The sequence below is a fragment of the Bombus pascuorum genome, chromosome 3 (assembly GCF_905332965.1).
Source record: "Bombus pascuorum chromosome 3, iyBomPasc1.1, whole genome shotgun sequence".
In the NCBI taxonomy this organism is placed as follows: domain Eukaryota; kingdom Metazoa; phylum Arthropoda; class Insecta; order Hymenoptera; family Apidae; genus Bombus; species Bombus pascuorum.
This window is the reverse complement of record NC_083490.1, coordinates 16,556,812-16,566,450: the sequence shown is the minus strand read 5'-3', so window position 1 is coordinate 16,566,450 and position 9,639 is coordinate 16,556,812.

Genomic DNA, 9,639 nt, shown 5'->3' with positions numbered 1-9,639 from the left:
TTATAACGTAATAGTATATAACGTTATAAATTAGGACGTATTAGTATATAACGTTGTATGTTCGTATGTAATAGTATATAACGTTATACGTTATAACGTAATAGTATATAACGTTATACGTTATACGGTAATACTACACAACGTTTTACGTTATAACGTAATAGTATATAACGTTATACGTCGCAAGGTAATACTACTTAACATTATGCGTCATGAGGTAATACTATATAACGTTATACGTTATACGGTAATACTACATAACGTTATGCGTTATAAGGTAATACTACATAACGTTTTACGTTATAATGTAATAGTATATAACGTTATACGTTATAACGTAATAGCATATAACTGTATACGTTATAAGGTAATACTACATAACGTTGTACGATATAACGTAATAGTATATAACGTTATACGTCAGAAGGTAATACTACATAACGTTATGCGTTATAAGGTAATACTACATAACGTTTTACGTTATAACGTAATAGTATAAAACGTTATACGTCGGAAGGTAATACTACATAACGTTATGCGTTATAAGGTAATACTACATAACGTTTTATGTTATAACGTGATAGTATATAACGTTATACGTTAGTATCTATTAGTATCTAACTTTATACGTTATAACGTAATAGTTTATAACTGTGTACGTTAGAAGGTAATACTACATAACGTTATACATTATAACGAAATAGTATATAACGTTATACGTCAGAAGGTATTACTACATAACGTTATGCGTTATAAGGTAATACTACATAACGTTTTACGTTATAACGTAATAGTATACAACTTCATAATTTAGTACGTAACAGTATATAACGTTATATGTTCGTACGTAATAGTATATAACGATATACATTAGTACGTAATAGTATATAACGTTATATGTTACTACGTACTAGTATATAACGTGATACATTAGAACGTAATAGTATATAACGTTATACATCAGTACGTAGTAGTATATAACGTTATACATTAGTACGTAATAGTATATAACATTATATGTTCGTCCGTAATAGTATATAACGTTATATGTTACTACGTAATAGTATTACTTTATACATTAGTACGTAATAGTATATAACGATATACATTAGAACGTATTAGTATATAACGTTACACGACAGTACGTAATAGTATATAACGTTATACGTCAGAAGGTAATACTACATAACGTTATACGTCATAAGGTAATGCTATCTAACGTTATACGTTATTACTTAACAGTATATAACCTTACAACGACAGTACGTGATAGTATATAACGTTATACGTCAGATGGTAATACTACATAACGTTATACGTGATAAGGTGATACTACATAACGTGTTACGTTTTAAGGTAATACTACATGACCCTTTACGTTATAACGTAATAGTATATAACGTTATACGTCAGAAGGGTATACTACATAACGTTATACGTTATACGGTAATAATACATAACGTTTTACGTTATAACGTAATAGTATATAACGTTATATATTAGGACGTATCAGTATATAACGTTGTATGTTCGTATGTAATAGTATATAACGTTATACGTTATAACGTAATAGTACATAACGTTATACGTTATACGGTAATACTACACAACGTTTTACGTTATAACGTAATAGTATATAACGTTATACGTCGAAAGGTAATACTACTTAACATTATGCGTCATGAGGTAATACTATATAACGTTATACGTTATACGGTAATACTACACAACGTTTTACGTTATAACGTAATAGTATATAACGTTATACGTTAGTACGTAATAGTATATAACGTTATACGTTATTACGTAATAGTATACAGCGTTATACGTTATTACCTATTAGTATATAACTTTATACGTTATAAGGTAATACTACATAACGTTATACGTTAGTACGTAATAGTATATAGAGTTATACGTTATTACGTAATAGTATACAGCGTTATACGTTAGTACCTATTAGTATATATCTTTATACGTTATAAGGTAATACTTCATAACGTTATACGTTATAACGTAATAGTATATAACGTTATACGTCAGAAGGTAATACTACATAACGTTATGCGTTATAAGGTAATACTACATAACATTTTACGTTATAACGTAATAGTATATAACGTCATATAATTAGTACGTAATGGTATATAACGTTATATGTTCGTACGTAATAGTATATAACGATATACATTAGTACGTAATAGTATACAGCGTTATACGTTAGTACCTATTAGTATATAACTTTATACGTTATAAGGTAATACTTCATAACGTTATACGTTATAACGTAATAGTATATAACGTTGTACGTTATACGGTAATACTACATAACGTTTTACGTTATAACGTAATAGTATATAACGTTATATATTAGGACGTATTAGTATATAACGTTGTATGTTCGTATGTAATAGTATGTAACGTTATACATTAGTACGTAATAGTATATAACGTTATATGTTCGTCCGTAATGGTATATAACGTTATATGTTACTACGTAGTAGTATATAACGTTATAAGTCAGAAGGTAATATAGATAACGTTATGCGTTATAAGGTAATACTACATAACGTTTTACTTTATAACGTAATAGTATATAACGTCATATATTAGTACGTAATGGTATATAACGTTATATGTTCGTACGTAATAGTATATAACGATATACATTAGTACGTAATAGTATACAGCGTTATACGTTAGTACCTATTAGTATATAACTTTATACGTTATAAGGTAATACTACATAACGTTATACGTACAGTAGCGGACAAAAGTTTAAGACGAAATGGAAGAAATAAATAATTGATTTACTTTCCATAAAAAATATAAATACGGTGTTCTACTTTTGGTATTAACTAATTGTACATTTGTTTGTACACTTAGAAAAAAAATTTCATTTTGATATTTTGCTCAATAGCTAAGTTATAAAAAAGGAACGAAATCTGTATAATATTTCGTCGGTCAAAAGTTTAAGACTATACAAAAAATATTAATTTTTGGTTAAAAAATATACACAATTTTTGTTTAAATTCAATATTTTGTTCAATATCCGTTATTTCTTATCCCTTCGGTACATCTTCTTGGCATAGAATCTATTAATTTTTTATATTAATCTACCGTAATATTATTCCAGGCTGTTTCAATCGTAGAGTAAAGTTCATTTAAATTTTTCGGTTTATAACCTTGTACTGTCTTTTTTATGATGCTTCACAAATTCTCGATTGGGTTAATGTCTGGTGATTGCGACGGCCACGGCAGCACGGTGATATTTTCTTCTTGAAAAAACTGTTTCACAACCCGAGCCGTGTGCTTCGGATCATTATCATTTTGAAAAATAAAATCATCACTCATATTGTTGCGTGCAAAAGGTAACATTGTGTTCTTGAGTATGTCCTTGTATTGAAAACGGTCCATAATTCCATTGATACGACATATCGGACCAGGGCCGCTTCGAGAAAAACACGCCCACACCATAACGTTGCCACCACCATGTTTAAGAGTTTTTAAAACGCACTGTGTTTTCAAACTTTCGCCAATTCGACGTCTAACGTACCGTATCCCGTCAGAACAGACGCGATTGAATTTCGATTCGTCAGAAAACAATACCTTTTGCCAATCTTCACTTGTCCAATGCTTATGAGCTTTAGCAAATGCAAGTCGTCTTTTTCGATTCCTAGAACTCAGCAGTGGTTTCTTTTGGGGTTTTCGTCCTCTTAAGTTAAAGTCTTCTAATCTTCTCCTAACAGTTCTAGCACTAATTTGTGTATCGTTTTCATAGTTTATCTCCGCAGCAATATTATTTGCACTACGAAAACGATCCTTTTCGCTCAATCGATGAATCCGGCGATCCATTTTCGGTGTTGTTTTCCGTGGTCTTCCGTTTTTCGGTTGATCGCAATACATGCCTGTCTTTAAACATTTATACCAAGCTTGTTTACAAGCTGTTTCTGACCTGTTCACTATATTTGCTATTTCGGTGAAGGTTTTACTTTGCTTTCGCAGCCTTACGATTTGTTCCCTTTCGTTTTCAAGTAAATTCTTTGATTTACCCATAGTCTGTTCCTACCTAAATGAATTTTAAGCAATAAAAGGTACACTAAACAATGATTTTGACATTCCAGAATCAAAATGTTCAAAAACTGTACTCGTACTCACGTTTTACACAGATCGTCTTAAACTAATGTCCACTGTTTCCAAGTGCTAGGCGGTAACTAACTGTTGTAACTCCTACATTGTTTGTATTTAACAACTGACTGTCTGAGGTTACGAAGGTCAAACATACAGCTACGTTATTCCAAAGAGACAAACCGAATAGAAGAACAATATGCGTATAAGATGTTTGTAATCCGGTTTACAAATCATCGTCTTAAACTTTTGTCCGCTACTGAAAGTACGTAATAGTATATAGAGTTATACGTTATTACGTAATAGTATACAGCGTTATACGTTAGTACCTATTAGTATATAACTTTATACGTTATAAGGTAATACTTCATAACGTTATACGTTATAACGTAATAGTATATAACGTTATACGTTATACGGTAATACTACACAACGTTTTACGTTATAACGTAATAGTATATAACGATATACGTTAGTACGTAATAGTATATAACGTTATACTTTATAACGTAATAGTATATAACGTTATAAGTCAGAAGGTAATATACATAACGTTATACGTCATAACGGGATACTACATAACGTTTTACGTTATAACGTAATAGTATATAACATTATATATTAGTACGTAATAGTATATAACGTTATATGTTCGTACGTAATAGTATATAACGTTATACATTAGTACGTAATAGTATATAACGTTATATGTTCGTACGTAATAGTATGTAACGTTATACATTAGTACGTAATAGTATATAACGTTATATGTTCGTCCGTAATAGTATATAACGTTATATGTTACTACGTAATGGTATATAACTTTATACATTAGTACGTAATAGTATATAACGTTATACGTTAGTACGTAATAGTACATAACGTTATACATTAGAACGTATTAGCATATAACGTTACACGACAGTACGTAATAGTATATAACGTTATACGTCAGAAGGTAATACTACATAACGTTATACGTTATAACGTAATAGTATATAACTGTATACGTTATACGGTAATACTACATAACGTTATACGCTCTAACGTAATAGTATATAACGTTGTACGTCGGAAGGTAATACTCCATAACGTTATGCGTTATAAGGTAATTCTACATATCGTTTTACGTTATAACGTAATAGTATATAACGTTATACGTTAGTACGTAATAGTACATAACATTATACATTAGAACGTATTAGCATATAACGTTACACGACAGTACGTAATAGTATATAACGTTATACGTCAGAAGGTAATACTACATAAAGTTATACGTTATAACGTAATAGTATATAACTGTATACGTTATACGGTAATACTACATAACGTTACACGCTCTAACGTAATAGTATATAACGTTATACGTCAGAAGGTAATACTACATAACGTTATACGTCATAACGTGATACTACATAACGTTTTACGTTATAACGTAATAGTATATAACATTATATATTAGTACGTAATAGTATATAACGTTATATGTTCATACGTAAGAGTATATAACGTTATACATTAGTACGTAATAGTATATAACGTTATATGTTCGTACGTAATAGTATATAACGTTATACATTAGTACGTAATAGTATATAACGTTATACATTAGTACGTAATGGTATATAACGTTATACGTTATTACGTAACAGTGTATAACGTTATACGTTAGTACGTAATAGTACATAACGTTATACATTAGAACGTATTAGTATATAATGTTACACGACAGTACGTAATAGTATATAACGTTATACTTTATAACGTAATAGTATATAACGTTATATATTAGTACGTAATAGTATATAACGTTATATGTTCGTACGTAATAGTATATAACGTTATACATTAGTACGTAATAGTATATAACGTTATACATTAGTACGTAATGGTATATAACGTTATACGTTATTACGTAATGGTATATAACGTTATACGTTATTACGTAACAGTGTATAACGTTATACGTTAGTACGTAATAAGTACATAACGTTATACATTATAACGTATTAGTATATAACGTTACACGACAGTACGTAATAGTATATAACGTTATACTTTATAACGTAATAGTATATAACGTTATAAGTCAGAAGATAAAATACATAACGTTATACCTCATAACGTGATACTACATAACGTTTTACGTTATAACGTAATAGTTAATAACATTATATATTAGTACGTAATAGTATATAAAGTTATATGTTCGTACGTAATAGTATATAACGTTATACATTAGTACGTAATAGTATATAACATTATATGTTCGTCCGTAATAGTATATAACGTTATATGTTACTATGTAATAGTATATAACTTTATACATTAGTACGTAATAGTATATAACGTTATACATTAGAACGTACTAGTATATAACGTTACACGACAGTACGTAATAGTATATAACGTTATACGTCAGAAGGTAATACTACATAACGTTATACGTCATAAGGTAATGCTATCTAACGTTATACGTTATTACTTAACAGTATATAACCTTACACTACAGTACGTGATAGTATATAAAGTTATACGTCAGAAGGTAATACTACATAACGTTATACGTCATAAGGTGATACTACATAACGTTATACGTTTTAAGGTAATACTACATAACGTTTTACGTTATAACGTAATAGTATATAACGGTGTACGTTAGAAGGTAATACTACATAACGTTATTCATTATAATGTAATAGTATATAACGTTATACGTTAGTACGTAATAGTATATAACGTTATACGTTATTACGTAATAGTATACAGAGTTATACGCTAGTACCTATTAGTATCTAACTTTATACGTTATAAGGTAATAGTATATAACGGTGTACGTTATACGGTAATACTACATAACGTTTTACGTTATAACGTAATAGTATATAATGTTATATATTAGGACGTATTAGTATATAACGTTGTATGTTCGTATGTAATAGTATATAACGTTATACGTTATAACGTAATAGTATATAACGTTATACGTTATACGGTAATACTACACAACGTTTTACGTTATAACGTAATAGTATATAACGTTATACGTCGAAAGGTAATACTACTTAACATTATGCGTCATGAGGTAATACTATATAACGTTATACGTTATACGGTAATACTACACAACGTTTTACGTTATAACGTAATAGTATATAACGTTATACGTTAGTACGTAATAGTATATAACGTTATACGTTATTACGTAATAGTATACAGCGTTATACGTTAGTACCTATTAGTATATAACTTTATACGTTACAAGGTAATACTACATAACGTTATACGTTAGTACGTAATAGTATATAACGTTATACGTCGGAAGGTAATATACATAACGTTATACGTCAGAAGGTAATATACATAACGTTATACGTCATAAGGTAATATACATAACGTTATACGTCATAAGGTGATACTACATAACGTTATACGTTTTGAAGTAATACTACATAACGTTATACGTCATAATGTAATGCTATATAACGTTATACGTTATACGGTAATACTACATAACGTTATATATTAGTACGTAACAGTATATAACATTATATATTAGTACGTAATAGTATATAACGTTATATGTTCGTACGTAATAGTATATAACGTTATACATTAGTACGTATTAGTATATAACGTTGTACGTTATTACGTAACAGTGTATAACGTTATACGTTAGTACGTAATAGTACATAACGTTATACATTAGAACGTATTAGTATATAACGTTACACGACAGTACGTAATAGTATATAACGTTATACGTCAGAAGGTAATACTACATAACGTTATACGTCATAAGGTAATGCTATCTAACGTTGTACGTTATTACTTAACAGTATATAACCTTACACGACAGTACGTAACAGTATATAACATTATATATTAGTACGTAATAGTATATAACGTTATACATTAGTACGTATTAGTATATAACGTTGTACGTTATTACGTAACAGTGTATAACGTTATACGTTAGTACGTAATAGTACATAACGTTATCCATTAGAACGTATTAGTATATAATGTTACACGACAGTACGTAATAGTATATAACGTTATACTTTATAACGTAATAGTATATAATATTATATATTAGTACGTAATAGTATATAACGTTATATGTTACTACGTAATAGTATATAACTTTATACATTAGTACGTAATAGTATATAACGTTATACATTAGTACGTAATGGTATATAACGTTATACGTTATTACGTAAGAGTGTATAACGTTATACGTTAGTACGTACTAGTATATAACGGTATACATTAGTACGTAATAGTATATAACGTTATACATCAGTACGTAATAGTATATAACGTTATACTTTATAACGTAATAGTATATAACGTTATACGTTATTACTTAACAGTATATAACGTTATACGACAGTACGTAATAGTATGTAACGTTATACTTTATAACGTAATATTATATACCGTTATAATTTATAACGTAATGTTATATAACGTTATACTTTTTAAATTAATACTATATAACGTTATGCGTTAGTACGAAATACTACACAACGTTATACGTTATAACGTAATAGTATATAACGTCATACATCGAAAGGTAATACTACTTAACATTATACGTCATAAGGTATTACTACATAACGTTATACTCTATAACGTAATAGCATATAACGTTATACGTTATTACGTAATAGTATACAGCGTTATACGTTAGTACCTATTAGTATAAAACTTATTCGTTATAACGTAATAGTATATAACTGTATACGATATAAGGTAATACTACATAACGTTATATATTAGTACGTAATAGTATATAACGTTATACATTAGTACGTAATAGTATATAACGTTATAATTTATAACGTAATATTATATAACGTTATACTTTATAACGTAATGTTATATAACGTTATACTTTATAACTTAATACTATATAACGTTATACGTTAGTACGAAATACTACACAACGTTATACGTTATAACGTAATAGTACATAACGCTATACGTTATTACGTGATGGTATGTAACGTTATAAGTTATTACGTAATAGTATATAAAGTTATACGGTATAACATAATAGTATATAACGTTATACGTTATAAAGTAATACTACATAACGTTATACGTTAGTAGCTCGTAGTATATAACTTTATACGTTATAACGTAATAGTATATAACTGTATACGTTGTAAGGTAATACTTCATAACGTTATTCGATATAACGTAATAGTATATAACGTTATACGTCAGAAGGTAATACTACATAACGTTATGCGTTATAAGGTAGTACTACATAACGTTATACTTTAAGACGTAATAGCATATAACGTTATACGTTAGTACGTATTAGTATTTAACGTTATACGTTAGTACCTATTAGTATATAACTTTATACGTTATAACGTAATAGTATATAACTGTATACTTTATAAGGTAATACTACACAACGTTATTCGATATAACGTCATAGTATATAACGTTATACGTCAGACGGTAATACTACATAACGTTATGCTTTAT